This window comes from Montipora foliosa, chromosome 5, assembly GCF_036669935.1.
Source record: "Montipora foliosa isolate CH-2021 chromosome 5, ASM3666993v2, whole genome shotgun sequence".
Classification (NCBI taxonomy): domain Eukaryota; kingdom Metazoa; phylum Cnidaria; class Anthozoa; order Scleractinia; family Acroporidae; genus Montipora; species Montipora foliosa.
The window spans coordinates 23,911,855-23,929,354 of record NC_090873.1 but is presented as its reverse complement, the minus strand read 5'-3'; the positions used below and the strand labels follow the sequence as shown (position 1 = coordinate 23,929,354).

Genomic DNA, 17,500 nt, shown 5'->3' with positions numbered 1-17,500 from the left:
AACCCCTCTGGATTAGGTTTATTTTTCGTGTCTTTCCATCTTATTTTTCCTCTAAAGTGTTGCTTGAAGGTATATTTTCGAAAGCACTTCAAACCCTAAGATTTTTTTGAGATTCCTGGAAAGATTTTGCTCTTTAAATCCCCTAAAAGCAACGTTATACATATTTTTTCTTTTGGAAACTTCAGCGCTTGGTGAGAGGAACTCTTCCGAGCCAATTGTTTGGTAGCCAATAAAATTTCAGGTAATTTATCTCCAAAAACTATTATGTAGCAAATACCCGTTTTTGGTCGCAAATACCCAACTTAGCTGTAATTTTTTTTCTCGCTAACGTAAATTACGTAAATTATAGACTTGATAGCGAAGATAGAAACATTTCACAAGATCGCACTTGTTTTAAAGCAACCTGCCTAAACATAGAAAGCTGTTTTTAAGGCTTATTTCATCCTTTTTTGGCCGAAAAATGGATAAAAATCACGTTTTTGGCATTAAAAATTCTTACAAGCGATTTCTGTTAAAAGCAGGCTGAAAACATATTAAATAAAACTGGTCCAAACCATCTGCATGACCCTTTGTGGTATTTTATGGAATGTTTCGCCAAAAACCTGTTTTTCGCAAATACCATCATTCCCCACCCCTCCCCCTCCAACTAAGTTGATAAGGAAATGGCACTCTTTGGTCTTCATGCTGGTTTGTCTGCATATAAGGTGAGAACTTCTTTTCCAGTAAATATCCATAACCCACCACTCTTTATGGATGTTTAGGATATCATATCATTCGATTGACCGTATAATACATGGAATATAAGTTAGAAATCCTTCGTTTTTACGGAGATTCACGTTAAAATTGTCAAATGTCTGCTAAAAATGCTATTTTAAACATATTTTTATTATCCTTGCTGCTTCGAAACGCGCCAAACATATATATATACCGTTTTAATCATTACTCCACGTATTCTTATTCCGGAATAGGGTCAATCAAACACGCCCTTATTATAAATTAAGGCTTGACGGGAGTCCACGAGTAGGAACATGCCTCTCCCATGCAAGCCCTCTGAATGAACCTTTGAGCGTAGAACGCCACGAGTTCTTCGGCTCTGCACGCACTGTTTAGATGATGGCCAATCAGAACAAAGTTATTGTCGAACAAAGACAATAAGCAAAAAATAATGTACGCAAATTGATGTAAATGTGAGTCTCCTGGTGAAGTGTTACTTTTAAAAATAGAAAGATAAGAGCAAAGGTTGACTCAAGGATATAGTGCATAGGGAGGCTCTTAGTCATGGGCTCCTGGGTTTGAAGGTGAATTGAAATTCCCAAAGGGGTAGGTGTTGAAACAAAGAACCCTAGTATGTCTCAAATGGCAGGTACATAGCGAAGATATCGTTGACGACACCTAGGGTCTTTTGTTTCTGTGGTTGGCTCATTTGAATAACAAAAGCAATGTTTGTAAAAAGTTATCTTCCCTGTTCAATTCGAATCCCACTTGAATCTTCCGATCGTGCATCTGAAGCCCTGTGCGACAACACACTCGCTTAGTAAAATAACAGCATTGCACCTGCATTGCAGAGGTCCATAACTTGATGACAGCCGGACTGGACTAATGTCGGCTTTATTTTTTATACCACATCAAGAATATTATATAATCATGTGGAAAGAGTGGCAAATAAAGGACTTAAATAGGGCCAGAGTGTGGAAAATGGGTGGGGAATTAATAGGTATATCCGTTTTCACGCCAATTCCTTACCTTGTGGCACTGTCCAAATATGGTCATGGTAGCGATCACCGAAACCTATAGCTTTGTCACCAGGTTGTTGAAAAATAAAACTATTACTTCCTTAACCTTACGTAAATTGCCAGAATTTGAGACTTCTAGACTTGCACTTCATCAGCTAAGTAGAACGAGACATTGGACGTTATTTCGGGAAATACTTATTTAATACATTTTAAAATATTGACAGGCAATGTACATGCACCAGGTAAGGTTTGTAAGCATCCATCTGTCTCGCGAGATAATGGAATTTGCGCTGAGGTTTAGTCTTTTGAACAGTTGCAACTCCTGCTGTGGGTGGACACGTGGTGTGGAAATCATATTGTGGTTTACCATGGTTAACGCTATCCTAGGAATGGCGCATTAGTGTGCATGGGCATACACTAATGTACATGACCCTACACGAGCCTACACTTGCCCAAATGGGCGTACACCAGCTAGCCCACATGGGCACACACTGGCCCACATGAGCACACACTGGCCTACATGGGCATGCACTAGCCTACATGGGCGTTCACTAGCCTAACACTAGTATACACTAGTAAAATAAATAGAAATACACTGCTTGTCGGCAGCGACAGAGTTGAATCAGTGACTGAGGCCAGAAATCTAGGCGTCTTGTTTGACTGCAATTTTAATTTTTGTAACCATATTACTAAGAATATTAGAAGAATTAGGAAATATTTAACTCAAGATGCCACTAAGACGCTCGTTCAATATATTACACTACTATTAAAAACATTTGTTTCCTGCTCCGGAAGCATAATAAAAGTTAAAAAAGTTTTACAAACTCGGAGCTAAAAGTTAAAACTTATGAAATATTTCGTCCGTTTTCAACCGGACTTCATCAGTCAATGATGTGAATGTTAAAAAGATGAATTTTAAAAAGGTTTTTTAACGCCTCTTGGGGGTTAGAATTGTGTCATAGATGGCTGCTAATTCGTAACCATTGTCTCTGTTTAACGCCGGTTTCGTAAGTTTAATTTGAATAGCTTCTTTTATTCTGCGTTTGAAGATGTTAACTTCGGTTGATAGTACTTTTGTCTTATTTGGGTTCACCGAGTGGCCCTCCAGGCGACAATGCTCGTGAATAGCTGATGAACTTCTTGATTGGTGTTCTTTTACCCTGATTTCCGGAGAGCGGGCCGTTTCGCCAACGTACTCCTTCTTACACTTCTCACAATGGATCTGGTACACAGTACCGCATTTCTTGAGATTGACAGTTGTGTCCTTGACACGTACCAATTGTGATCTTAGAGAATTGACGGGTTTATGAATAAGTGTAACCTCATGTGACTTGAAAGCTCTTTGCAGGCGTTCCGAGATTCCTTTGATGTATGGCGTTGATGCATAGATTTTCTTCTCGTTTTGAGGCTCTTCGGTATCCTCTGTTGTAGATTTTGGATGTGGTATTGTTAGCATCCATTCTGGATAGTTATTCATTTTTAGAGCTTGCTTGACGTGCTGTGTTTCTCTAGTTCTGTCATCGTTTTCCGTAACCAAGGTCTGAGCTCTCAACATCAGGGTGTTAACCACAGCTCTTTTGTGTTGTAGATGATGGTTTGATTGGAAGTTTAGGTACTGGTCCGTGTGCGTAGGTTTGCGGTACACGGAGATCTTGGTAGAACCATCTTGGTTAATACTCACACAGGTATCAAGGAAAGGAATCCTGCCATCCTTTTCTTGTTCCGAAGTGAACTGGATATGTTGGTCAATGGAGTTTAGATGTTCAGAGAAGGAATCGACGGCGTTTTCGTGAATCTTGGCCATCGTGTCATCCACATATCGATACCACATAGTTGGAGGGGTGGGGGCGGTGTCCAGAGCTCTGCTCTCGAACTGTTCCATGTAGAGATTGGCCACTACAGGGGAAATTGGAGACCCCATGGCGGCTCCTTTCTTTTGTTTGTAGAATTCACCCTGGAATGTGAAGTATGTGCTCGAGAGGCACATCTCTAGTAGAACAGATAATTGGGCGATGTCTAACGGGCATCTATCCGGTAAGCTCTGGTCACTTTCCAGTTTGGCTCTGACAACTGGAATGGCTTCATTGATCGGAATGCTGGTAAACAGTGAGGAAACATCGTATGAAACGAGTTTCTGTCCAGGGGGTACTTCAAGTTCTGCAATCTTGTTGACAAAGTCTTCACTGTTGACGATGTGATGACTGTTGAGGCCAACAAGAGGTTTCATAATCTTAGCAAGGAACTTGGCAGTATCATACATCACGCTACCAATGCTCGAAACTATTGGCCGTAGCGGTACGTCTTTCTTGTGAATCTTGGGTAGCCCGTAGAACTTTGGGACATTCTCTGCTGTGGGGTACAGTTGATTGTAAAGATAATTAGGGATTCTCTTTTCTTTGCGCCACTCCTTCAAGGTTTGAATGAGTTTGTTTTTGATGGCTCTGGTTGGGTCAGATGTCAGTTTTTCATACGTATTGGTATCGTCTAGAAGAGCCTTCACCTTGTTGTGATAATCTTGTTTGTTTAGGATTACCGTAGTGCGCCCTTTGTCCGCTGGTAAGATTACAGTTGAATCGTCTTTCGCTAGAGCCTTAATGGCTTCCCTTTCAGCTCTGCTGATGTTTGATCTTGGGGGTTTGCTCTTGCTTACGATTTTAACTACTTCATTTCTCAGGCTCTCGGCTTGGCTTTTATCTTTTAGTTGATTACAGGCCAGTTTAGTGGCTGCCACGATCTCATCAACTGGGATCTTTGATGGAGTTACGCTAAAATTCAGACCTTTCATGAGAACCGAGCGTTCACTATCGGAAAGAGGGCGGTCAGAGAGATTCATAACCCACTTTGTCTGATCAATGTTGGTATCTCCAATGTTTGTCGTCGGTGATCGAGTTTCTTCTTTACTCAGTAGGCGGTCAAACGTTTGCCTCTGGCGGCTCTTTGCCATCTCAAAAGTGCGACGAATGTGTTTTCTCGAAGTGAGTTAGAATTTGGTTGTTTAACTCTGTTGACACCTTGGATTGTAAACTTGATTTCAGTTCTTTTACGCTCTCCTCGTACTTTCTGATCGTAAAGTCGCATTGTCTTATTCGTTCCTGAAGAAGTTTCTTCTCGGCATTATGAATAATCTTCATGGTCTTAACACCTTTCATACAGGTTCGTAGTTTCAGGCTGTTTGGAGTAATGTTGTTGTATCTGCATCGGATGTTAAAGTGCTTGTGATTCTGCCACCGGGCGAGTTTTCCAAGCGTTTTCTCTCCTTTCCTAACCATCTTTAGGACTTCGCGTCCATGTTGTCGTAAGATACAATTAAAAACATTTCTTTCCTGCTCCGGAAGCATAATAAAAGTTAAAAAAGTTTTACAAACTCGGAGCTAAAAGTTAAAACTTATGAAATATTTCGTCCGTTTTCAACCGGACTTCATCAGTCAATGATGTGAATGTTAAAAAGATGAATTTTAAAAAGGTTTTTTAACGCCTCTTGGGGGTTAGAATTGTGTCATAGATGGCTGCTAATTCGTAACCATTGTCTCTGTTTAACGCCGGTTTCGTAAGTTTAATTTGAATAGCTTCTTTTATCCTGCGTTTGAAGGTGTTAACTTCGGTTGATAGTACTTTTGTCTTATTTGGGTTCACCGAGTGGCCCTCCAGGCGACAATGCTCGTGAATAGCTGATGAACTTCTTGATTGGTGTTCTTTTACCCTGATTTCCAGAGAGCGGGCCGTTTCGCCAACGTACTCCTTCTTACACTTCTCACAATGGAGGGCGCACTACGGTAATCCTAAACAAACAAGATTATCACAACAAGGTGAAGGCTCTTCTAGACGATACCAATACGTATGAAAAACTGACATCTGACCCAACCAGAGCCATCAAAAACAAACTCATTCAAACCTTGAAGGAGTGGCGCAAAGAAAAGAGAATCCCTAATTATCTTTACAATCAACTGTACCCCACAGCAGAGAATGTCCCAAAGCCAAGTTCCTTGCTAAGATTATGAAACCTCTTGTTGGCCTCAACAGTCATCACATCGTCAACAGTGAAGACTTTGTCAACAAGATTGCAGAACTTGAAGTACCCCCTGGACAGAAACTCGTTTCATACGATGTTTCCTCACTGTTTACCAGCATTCCGATCAATGAAGCCATTCCAGTTGTCAGAGCCAAACTGGAAAGTGACCAGAGCTTACCGGATAGATGCCCGTTAGACATCGCCCAATTATCTGTTCTACTAGAGATGTGCCTCTCGAGCACATACTTCACATTCCAGGGTGAATTCTACAAACAAAAGAAAGGAGCCGCCATGGGGTCTCCAATTTCCCCTGTAGTGGCCAATCTCTACCTGGAACAGTTCGAGAGCAGAGCTCTGGACACCGCCCCCACCCCTCCAACTATGTGGTATCGATATGTGGATGACACGATGGCCAAGATTCACGAAAACGCCGTCGATTCCTTCTCTGAACATCTAAACTCCATTGACCAACATATCCAGTTCACTTCGGAACAAGAAAAGGATGGCAGGATTCCTTTCCTTGATACCTGTGTGAGTATTAACCAAGATGGTTCTACCAAGATCTCCGTGTACCGCAAACCTACGCACACGGACCAGTACCTAAACTTCCAATCAAACCATCATCTACAACACAAAAGAGCTGTGGTTAACACCCTGATGTTGAGAGCTCAGACCTTGGTTACGGAAAACGATGACAGAACTAGAGAAACACAGCACGTCAAGCAAGCTCTAAAAATGAATAACTATCCAGAATGGATGCTAACAATACCACATCCAAAATCTACAACAGAGGATACCGAAGAGCCTCAAAACGAGAAGAAAATCTATGCATCAACGCCATACATCAAAGGAATCTCGGAACGCCTGCAAAGAGCTTTCAAGTCACATGAGGTTACACTTATTCATAAACCCGTCAATTCTCTAAGATCACAATTGGTACGTGTCAAGGACACAACTGTCAATCTCAAGAAATGCGGTACTGTGTACCAGATCCATTGTGAGAAGTGTAAGAAGGAGTACGTTGGCGAAACGGCCCGCTCTCTGGAAATCAGGGTAAAAGAACACCAATCAAGAAGTTCATCAGCTATTCACGAGCATTGTCGCCTGGAGGGCCACTCGGTGAACCCAAATAAGACAAAAGTACTATCAACCGAAGTTAACACCTTCAAACGCAGGATAAAAGAAGCTATTCAAATTAAACTTACGAAACCGGCGTTAAACAGAGACAATGGTTACGAATTAGCAGCCATCTATGACACAATTCTAACCCCCAAGAGGCGTTAAAAAACCTTTTTAAAATTCATCTTTTTAACATTCACATCATTGACTGATGAAGTCCGGTTGAAAACGGACGAAATATTTCATAAGTTTTAACTTTTAGCTCCGAGTTTGTAAAACTTTTTTAACTTTTATTATTACACTACTGTAATAGTTTACTCTATGGCCTCCCAAATATTCATATCAATAAGCTTCAACGTGTTCAAAACGCAGCCGCTAGGTTAGTTTCAAATGTCTCACGTTTCTCACATATTTCACCTGTTCTTTACCAGTTGCATTGGCTGTCAGTTAAATATAGAGTGATGTTTAAAATCATCTTAATTACTCTCAAAGCTCTTTATATTCGTGACTTAGTCCAACTTAGAAAACAGTCCAGTTACAACTTACGATCAAACAACGGTGGACGTCTCCTCGAAACTGTAAAGGCTGTAACTAAACGGAAATCCGGAGACAGAGCTTTCAAGGTGGCAGCTCCTTCTTTGTGGAATACTCTTCCACGAAACATAAGAGATGAATCATCGATCAACAAATTTAAGAAATTACTTATGACATATTTTTTTTAAAAATTGCCTACCAATAATATATATTTATTAATATAATAATGAGCGTCGGTTTTTATGATTTATTTTTATCTCTATAGCATATACATATTTATTAGTTAGGATAGCTGCCATTAATTTTAAGGTCTTTTACATATATCTTAGGCTATTGCATTTAAATTTAATTTTATATCTATAAGTAAGTAATTTATACTACTGTTCATTTAAATATTTCTTTATGATTATGCCAAGCGCTTTAGATCATATTTAAATGAATATTTGCGCTGTATAAATAATAAAGTTATTATTATTATTATTATTGTTATTGTTATTGTTATTGTTATTGTTATTGTTATTGTTATTGTTATTGTTATTGTTATTGTTATTGTTATTGTTATTGTTATTGTTATTGTTATTGTTATTATTATTATTATTATTATTATTAAATGGGCATACACTAGCGTACATAGGCGTTCACTAGCGTACACGGGCATACACTACCGTAAATGGGCATGCACTAGCCTACATGGGCCTTCACTAGCTTACATGGGCATACACTAGTGCTAGCCTACATGGGCGTACACAAGTTCACAACGAATCTATCAGCGGCAAAGAAACATTTTGGATATCTATTTTAGATGGTGAGGCCTGAAGTTCGAGAAATTATTGGTAATCTAACCCCCAGCCAAATCGGGTACGAAACAGCATGGGGAGGACTAAAAACTGAGTAAGGTCAAAGCTGTGAAAACTCATAACTCGTGGCGCTGATTCTAGATCTGCTGTCGCTGCTGTTGCCTGTGCTCCTCTTCTCTTTGTACTGGTGCCCTCTCCTTCTCTCTTACACTTTAAGACTGGTCTTGACGGTAAGCTTCTAGGCATCTTGGTCTGCGGCTGTGGCTTCCAGGTCAGCTGGGTGATGTTTTCAGCCCTGAGATCTCGTTTGCAAAAGTCCTTGAATTGAAGCATTGGCCTGCAAGTAGGTCTGGAGCCTGAGGCGAGCTCGCCTTAAAGGATGTCTTCTGGGATTCGGCCATCCTGCATGCAGATGAATGGCCGAGCCAGTGTAGATGTCCCTGGGAGATGAGGGCAAACATGCTTGGTGTTCTTGATTTGGCCAGTACTTCTTTGTTTGGGATACATTGCAGCCGGGTGATGCCAAGGATCCTCTTAACACGGCGCAGGTGGAAGGCATTGAGTCTCTACTCTTGCTTCACTGCGGCAAAGCAGTGTGCTCAGAATACGGTAGTTTTATCAAACATCATATATCATATCATATATATCTTTATTTACCCTCCGACTTTTAGAGTAGCTTGGTGTAGCTAATATCTCCGAGCATTTACCCTCCCAACCATGATACACCACAGAAGACAGACCACAACACCGGGAACTACATGCCCTACTCTTTGCGACAAGTGTGCGGGTTCTTTTACGTCCCACAGGATTATGAACATCGAAGGGTTGTAAGACGGGACCTCCGGCTTATCGTCCTTATCCGAGAAGACTAGAGAGTTTAGCCATTTGCAGAAGTAATTACAAGGACAGCACTTTCTCCTCAGTTATTTAAAGACCCTGAGTGTTGGTCAGGCCAGAGTTGAACTCACGACCTCCCGCGTGACAGCCCGGTGCTCAACCAACTGAGCCACCGGTGCGCGGTGAGTTACACAACTTCTTTACACGAAAGCCGAATAGCGTTCTTTACACGATAGCCGTAAGTTACACAACTTCTTTACACGAAAGCCGTATAGAAACAGAAGTAAATACTGTACAACTACACTAAACATATGTACATATGTAAAGCCGTATGGAAACAGAAGTAAATAGTGTAAAACTACACTAAAAATATGTACAAATAATAAAAAAAGTAAAATATAATCAACAGTTTGCCTGCCTACTAGCAAGTTTACTTTTAAAGATAGCTTTAGATTCGGACGCTTTTATGTCAGTAGTTAATGAATTCCACAGCATTCCTCCTCTGTACAGAAAAGACCCTTTATAATATTCCGTTTTTGGAACTAGGTCCAATACAACATTATATTCCGTATTTCTTAGCGTAGATTTATAAGGGTTGTTCTCGCAGGCATTCGAGAAAAGATCGCTTAAAGTGCTACTGTGATCAAATTTTTATCCCTTGAGTTTTTTGGTTTATCACGTAGAGTACCATGAAACATTAAAAACGCTGTTTACCGTTTGGAAATATCTGCATTGGTTCCAGAGATATTTAAGTTTGAAAAATGTGTTAAATATGCAAATGAGAAGGCTGATGACGTCATTCACCCAACCCAGTAGAACATCAAGAATATAAATAGAGCTATCTCGGTCAATTTGCAACAGAGACCATTGAAACTTGGTGAGCTGATAGTTCTGAAGGCAACACACCTACGACTGTAAAGAAATTGGTTCCCATGGCAACTCACTCTTTTCCAGTCCCCTCCAACCTGATTTCAATATTTTGGTGATCTCAGGCTAGAAATACATTTACCAAGGCCACAAACTCGACCTAACATCTTTATATGCTGGCAGGATCATGCAGATGAGGCACCATTTGCAAATATCAAAACAGAACGCCAAAGGTGGTCTGCAAAGCTTTTAATATCAGGGAGGTCTGGAACCCAATATGTTGCCATGGTAACAAAAATGGTATGCTCATATTGTGGAACACATTTACTAGAATCTTAGTGCAAAGAACCAAGTATTTCTGATACAAATTGGCTGAGATATCTTTCTCCATCATACTTGATCAAAATTTGATAGGGTTTATGACGTCATCACTTGGCTAATTTGCATATTAAAAAAACTTGAATATCTCCAGAACAAAAAGAGATATTTGAAAATGGTAAACAGCATTCTTCTTCTCGTACAGACTACGTGTTTATGTGCCAAAATGGCTTCGATAGGGAAGATTCAAATTTCGTCACAGTAGCACTTTAAGGAACTAGGTACATTTCCATTCACTGTATCATACATTAATAGGCTTAAATGCCTTTGACGCCTTGAGGCAAGCTCCTCCCAGTTTAGTTGTTTTCGTATTTGTGCTGAACGAATATCATAACCTTGAAAGGTTATTATGCGTGCGGCACGATTTTGTAATTTCTGGATACTAGTTGCTATTCCCTGGTCTAAATTTTCCCAAACAATGTCACAGTTGTCGAACACAGGATGGATAAGAGATTTGTAAATTGTATTTAGAACATCTAATGGTACAAACAAACACGTGCCTGTTTTAGACCACTGAAGGATCGATTTACTTTTGAGCAAAGTTAGTCAACATGCTCGTTCCATTTATGATTTTCATCTAAGTGAATTCCTAAATATTTTGTTGTTTGGACTTGTTTAAGGACGGTGCCTACTATTTTTATTGCGCATATGTTATGCGCATCTCGAGATACTCGAATTTCCTATAGGTGGTCTTTATTAATACAGGTATATTTTTGCGCGGTTTAAAAGTATGCGGAGAAACCAGAACTTAGCAAGTGATCTTGGTATCCAAAAAGAAAATTGAAGGTAACCAAGCTTTTTTTAGAGATAATTAAACTTCAATTTGTAAAAGAACGCCATACATCGCTTTGTATTTTAAAGCTTTTTACAAACATTGTTGATTAATTATCTTCGAAAAATGCGTGGTTACCCTCAATTTTCTTTTTGGATTTTAATAACACTTGTTAAGATCTGCTTTTCCTGCATATTCAGTAAACCGCGCAAAAATACTTTTGAATTAGTAGGCACCGTCCTTAAAATAATTGTTGCCAATCTTAATTGGATAGTCTCTTCCTAAGTTAGATAATTTGAAGGTAGTTGTTAAAAACATATACTCCGTTTTAGTAACATTAAAGCTTAACTTATTTGCAAAAAGCCAGTCCCTAACGCGAGTTAGGTCATTATTTACCTTGGCATATAGTTTAGCAGTGGATAGAGAGGATGCATATATCGTGGTGTCATCGGCATACATGTGTGCATGCTTTAGTATGCAGAAGACATCCAGGGAGATCATTAATATGTATTAAAATGCATCATTAAAAAGCATGGAGTTCTCCCAGAGTCCCTTGGTTAGGCGGGCCCTTGCTGATGCTGCCTTGTCGATCCGGGTGTTCAGCTCGGTGTACAGGGAGGCGCTGCTGGAGATGATGAAGCCAAGGTAGGTTAAATCCTCTGCAACCTCGAGGGTGTGGTCACCGAGTAGGATGCAAGGGGCTCTGCTGATATCTTCCCCCGGATGTTTGTTTTCTTGAGAGTGATTGTGAGGCCGACCTCGTGATATGCGTATGCAAAGCACTGATTAGTCGTTGTAAGGCTTCCTCAGTGTGAGCAGTGAAGGCAGCACTATCCGCGAACAGAATCTCCCGGAGTAGAACTTTGCGCACTCTGGTGTTCACGTGCAGCAGCTTCAATAGTGCATGTGAGCCTCCGGTTTACTTACATAATGCAACGTGGCGTGAAAAAGGCTGTGTCCTCGCTCCAATACTATTCGGCACCTTATCTCTGCTGCTGCCCTACGCCTTCGATCAGACTGAAGACGGAAGCACCATCCACGCAAGGAGTGACGTGAGCCTTTTCAACCTTGCTCGCCGCGTCTGCTCATGAATTAAAATAGGTGACCGGAAATTATGGACCTTACAACTGATTTCGCTATTTGTCTTCTATGGACACAGCTTTTAAACAAACGATTGTTTGATTACTTTAATCTGTCTCCCTAATTCTATGCACATGCGGACTCGATTGAGCAGGTGACAAACTTTGCACCTGCGTAAATAAGGACCTTGTAACCCCCTTATTTTGTAACTTCATTCGTTTATATCTCCGTTTTCGGACAGCAATCGTTTTTTATTCTTTTCATAGCAAGTTAAATTAATTTTAAATGCATGTTTCAAAGATTTTCAAAACATTCTATATCTGAAAAGAGAGATATATTTCAAAAAACTGTCGTTTCTTTAGGACTGGTCTATTGATTTTTGTTAAATGTTACATATGTCAGAGATTGTTTCTTATTATGGGGTAACGCTGTATGGGAAGATTTTGTTGTCCCATTTTTTTTTTTTTTCAAAAAAGACAACAGATGTTGATTTTAAAGCTCAAAGAAATGTCTTTTCCATGGTATCAACAAATAACCACTTGCTGAATATGCTACATTAACAATATGAAGAAAGATACCAACAACCACTTAATGCAAAAACCTAATGTACGTATTTGCTACCGTAGCAAATACCCACCGTCACGTCGCAAATACCTACCCACTGTAGACCCACCGTCTCTCTCTCTCTTGTTCGCTCGCATTTTAGAGCACAACAAACAAACAAACAAATCAACTATTTCTTTAAGTCCAAAAAGAGTACAGATGATATTGAGTTCAGACGATATATTTTTGAGAATAAAAATTCAAGTTTCATCCCTGAACAAAGGAAAAAACAATTAAACCACAGTTTTAAAAGTACGAATTCTCTTGAAATAACGCATCCGTAAGAATGACAAACGGTTTAGTGTCCAAGAAAAAACAATTGTGGAGTAACTCCTTCCACCAAGTTTGAGCTATTACTGGTATACTGTTTGTCGTTCTCGTTCAGCATAAACGAAAGGGAGGATATAAGAAATGACGTTTAGAGATTTTGGCGTGACGGAGACGCTTGCCAGAAAGTGGCGATATGAGATTAATATTAATAAATTCCTGAAAGAGCGATACTTGGAAACTATGATTACAAACTCTCAATTTCACTTTTGTCCCATTTAAACATCGCATGAGCTTTGTTCAGTTAGTAGCAAATATTCTGGAATGCACGTATGTCTTGCAATTGGATGGCAATTTGATGTTCATTTGATCCCATGCCAACGTCATTGGTTGTACAGTGTCTTGACCAACTGTTGCCTACCATTGTATCCATGGTGAACCTGTCGCTCCAAAATGGGTTTTTTGCTAGCCAATACAAAAAGGCGCTGGTAACGCCATTGTTAAAGAAATGCCGTTTAGAACCAGCAAATTGCAACCTTCACCATATAAGTAACATGGCATTGATCTCTAAGTTAACGGAAGTGGCTGTTGCAGACCTATGAAAATCCCACATGCTCGAGAATGATCTTTATCCTGCCCTACATCAGTGTATAGCTTAGTGCATAGCTTATTCCATTTGGGAACTTTGCTTGTCGTTTGACTGTTCTATTGAAGCCTTTCACGTTCCTGGAGTTGAGAATGTATGCGCGGATAGGTTATCGCGCAAGCATGAAAGCAGCCTCAAATGGAAACTCCATCCTACGGTCTTTAAGTAGATAGCTGAACGTTATTTTGCTACAGACATTGATTTATTTGCGTCGCGTTTAAATTATCAAGTGGGCCGCTATGTCTCGTGGAAACCAGACCCAGGCGCGTAGGCGGTGGACGCGTTTTCGGTAGTTTGGTCTTGTTTGAAACCTTGTTTGTTTCTTCCTTTCAGCCTACTAAGCAAAGTGTTGCAGAAACTGAAAGTGGAGGAAGTCCCAAGCGCGGTTGTGATAATTCCAGATTGGCCGACGGCCCACTGGTTTCCTCTAATATTGGAGATGGCAATCAACCGACCACTTCTTTTACCCTAGTGGCAGACGCTGCTGATCCTACCACAGTCAGGGCAGCTGCATCCGCTGAGGAAGTCTCTTCGCCTAGCCGCGTGGAATTTATCAGGAGTAGATTGGAAGGTGAAGGACTTTTTTTTAAGGGCAGCCACACACATCTTGGAGTCGTGGAGAGCCGGCACAGGGAAGCAGTACTCGGCGGCGTGGTCGTGCTTTATTGGCTGGTGTAAGCAAAGGACGAGAGATCCTGTACAAGCGACTGTAGGGACAGTGTGTGACTTTTGTCTGACCAGTTTGGCGAAGGCAAATCGTACAGCACAGTGAACTCTTACCGTTCAACTCTGTCGGGCATGTTGGTTCCGGTAAACGGACGACCTATTGGAGAACACCCACTAATAATTCGACTGCTGAAGGGCATGTTCAACGTGCGCCCCCCAGTTCCGAGGTATAATGGCACTGATATGATATTTTATTATTTATGCACGGTAAAATCATCAGCTAAGATTACAAACAATGCTAAAATCTAAATTACAAAAGGTAAAATTTTAAAATGATTACAATAAAATACAAACTAGTTAAAATATAAAATATTTAAAAATATTTAAAGTTCAAGCAATAAACTAAAAGCTGTTTTCCGTGAATGCCGTGCGTTGGACTTAAAGAATGTCATTAATCTTGCGTTTAAATACCCCTAGAGACTCTGTGTTCCTTATATCGCATGGTAGACTGTTCCATAATGTGGCGCTATTGTAGCTAAAGCTTTTTCGGTAATAATCAGTGCGCGGTAATGGAACATTGAGCTTATTTTCAGAGTCCCTGAGGACATAAGCAGAGTCACGCCACGTAAACTTTGAATACAGATACTCCGGAGCTAGCCCGTGCAGACATCTAAACACCATAGTGGCTTTATGAATTTCCTGCTGGCGTGCAAGATTTTTCCACCCTAAAAACTCGAGTAGCTCAGTTGCATCAGCATCATAGTTCGAGAATGTCAACACACGCGCTGCTCTATTCTGCAATTTCTGCAGTTTGTCTCGTAGCGTTTTCCCACAGTTACCCCAAACAATGTCACAGTAATCAAAGTGAGGTTTTACTAAAGCTTGGTAAATGAGATGTAAGGTTGATGCTGGAATCAGGTGCCTAATTCGCTTTAGGGCCCCGATACCAGAGGCGATCTTTTTAGTTAATTTTTCGATGTGACTATGCCAATCGAGTTTATCGTCTATTATCACACCAAGCGATTTTGTAGCTGTAACCTGGCTCACTTGAGTATTGGTCATTCTAATTGTTGGTGAAGCTGTGAGAGTATTCAGTCTCTGCCTTGACCCTATTAGCATGAATTCGGTTTTGGTCATGTTCAATGTGAGTTTGTTCGCATGTAGCCAGTTGAAAACGTTGCTAGGTCTTCATTTAGACAAAACCAAGAGATTATAAAGGTAAGAGAAGTAATCCCTCAAACTGGCCATATTCCCATCGTAATCCCTCTTAGGTTATTTTTAGATGATATCAATTTTCCCGCGGATAATGTTACCGCGCGCGTTACGTGGAAGTTTCGTGGAGGAGAGAAAGTGCAGCAAATTCTGTATGATGCCACTCTCCGTTTTCAAAATTGAGTTTCATGGGCTGATAAAATTCATTGTCTGCAAGATACAGGTTTCAAACATTGGAATTGCCTTGGAATTGCTTAACTGTCTAGTTTACAGCAATACCAATTTGAAGAATTTCTAATCTATCAAACCGTGTTAAATAATTTTGACAGATGCAGATATGTTTACCTTGGTTGCATTGCTTTACTTGTCCATTTTAGTGCGCACTTTCTCATCGTCTACCAAACTCTGTCGCTTACAAAACTCGTCCCTGTCAAGATACAGTTTGCAATCATATATCATGGAAATCGGTTAACTGTATAATTCACTCTGATACCAATTGTACGATTGTCTAATGTAGGAAACCGTGTTAAATAATTTTGTAAGAGGGAGCTATATTTTACGCGTGCGTGGCAAATTGACTTCAATCCGATCTTACGGTTTTAAAAATTTTTATCGTGCGGTCAATTGAAATTTTCCTGTCATGTGTGGTACTGTTTGAAAGCGTTAGCTGTCTAATTTATGAATATCATAGAATTAAGTCACCATAGTTTAAGTCCGCTAAGAAAATCCAGAACGCGTTGACCAAGTCAGGAATATGTTACTTGGTGACTGTAGTCCGCGATATTTCATTGTGTACAAAATTTTGTCGCCTATAAAATTCGTTACTTTCAAGATAAAAGATGCAAAGATATATCATTCAAATCGCTTAACTTTGTTGTTTACAGTGACACCAATTTCAACAGTGTCCAATGTACGAAACCGAGTTTAATAATTTTGAAAGATGCAGGTATATTTAACATGCGTGCTTTGCAAATTGACTTCCATCCGATACCACTTGTTCATACATTAATATTTTTATCGCACTGTCTGTTCAAGTTTTCTTTTCATGTCTGATATCTGTCTAATTTATGAATATCTAAGAATTAAGTCGTCATATTTTAATCCCGCGAAGAAAATTAAGAACGCGTTAACCAAGTCAGCGATATATTACTTGTTGACTGTAGTCTTCGAATTGCCTATGTTTACAAAATTCTGTCGCTTATAAAACTCGATCCTTTGAAGATACAGGCTTCAAACATCAATAACTGAAATCGCTTAATTGTCTAGTTTTCAATGATACCACATCAAGGTTGTGCTATATCCGAAACCGTGTTAAATCTTTTTTTTTAAGGAGACAGCTATATTTAACATACGTGCTTTGCAAATTCACTTGAATCCGATAACACGGGTTCAAAAATTTTTATTGGGCGCTTGATTCAAGTTTTCCTTTCATGTTTGGTACTGTTGTAGAGCTCTATCTGTCTACTTTATCACCATATAAGAATTAAGTCATCATATATGAATCCCGCAAAGAAAACCGAGAATGCGTTTATTAAAGTCAGAGAGATCGTACTTATCGACTATAGTCTTCCATTTGCCATTCTGTACAAAATCCTGTCGGTTACATAACTCGTTCTTTCCAAGATACAGGTTTCAAAACATAAGTCGTTGTAATCGCTTAACTCTGTAGTCAACAAGTCACTTTCGTCCACAAAATGTATATACGCTTTTGTCTCAACATCCTCCGCCATTTTTGTTTGATGGTAAATCGCGAACGACACGAATCATTGCGTGGGAATTCGCTCAGATGTCAACATTGGTAAAAATGGCGACATGTGATTGGCTATCAGTTAACCCTCGTGGGAATACCGGATCTCGCAGGAGACCTAAAAATAACTTAAGAGGGATTACGATGGGAATAGGGCCAGTATGAGAGATTACTTCTCTTACCTTTATAATCTCTTGACAAAACTGAACATTCTCAAGATTGCTGCCCGCGTA

The 17,500-nt window shown here is 39.9% G+C and overlaps 1 protein-coding gene across 1 annotated transcript in view; it reads left to right on the top strand.

Moving 5' to 3' along the window:
* Positions 1-17,500, top strand: part of LOC138002495 (fibrillin-1-like) — a 472,982-nt gene that overhangs the window by 289,901 nt on the left and 165,581 nt on the right. The window lies entirely within an intron of this gene.